Genomic DNA, 575 nt, shown 5'->3' with positions numbered 1-575 from the left:
TCAATAGAAGCATTGGCAGATTTAGGTGCTAGTATAAATCTAATGTAGTATTCACTATACGCTAAACTAGACCTTAAGGAATTGAAACCAACACGAATAAGTATACAACTAGCCGAGAGATCAGTAAAATATCCTAGAGGGATAATGGAAAACATGCTAGTTAAAGTTGGTACTTTAGTATTTCCAGTAGATTTTGTTATTCTGGATATGGAAGAAGATTCTCGAGTTCCTCTCATATTAGGAAGACCATTCTTAAACACGGCTAAAGCAATAATAGATGTGTTCGGTAAGAAACTGACCTTAAGTATAGAGGTCGAGAGTGTTACCTTTTCTGTTGATAGAGCCATGCAACAACCGCAATCTGCAGATGATACATGTTATTATATTCAAACTATAGATTCACATGCAGAATTGTTAGAAAAATTTCCAGAATTACAAGGAACAGGAGAATGTTCTTTAGGAGAAGGAACTGAACTGAAAGGACCCGTTCATATACATTATAAATGATTCACAATAGTTGATTACATCGCGAGGTATTTGACCTCTATATGATACATTTTACAAACATTGCATTC

Source organism: Rutidosis leptorrhynchoides, chromosome 8, assembly GCF_046630445.1.
Source record: "Rutidosis leptorrhynchoides isolate AG116_Rl617_1_P2 chromosome 8, CSIRO_AGI_Rlap_v1, whole genome shotgun sequence".
NCBI classification, from domain to species: domain Eukaryota; kingdom Viridiplantae; phylum Streptophyta; class Magnoliopsida; order Asterales; family Asteraceae; genus Rutidosis; species Rutidosis leptorrhynchoides.
Note: the sequence above shows the minus strand (reverse complement) of the source record.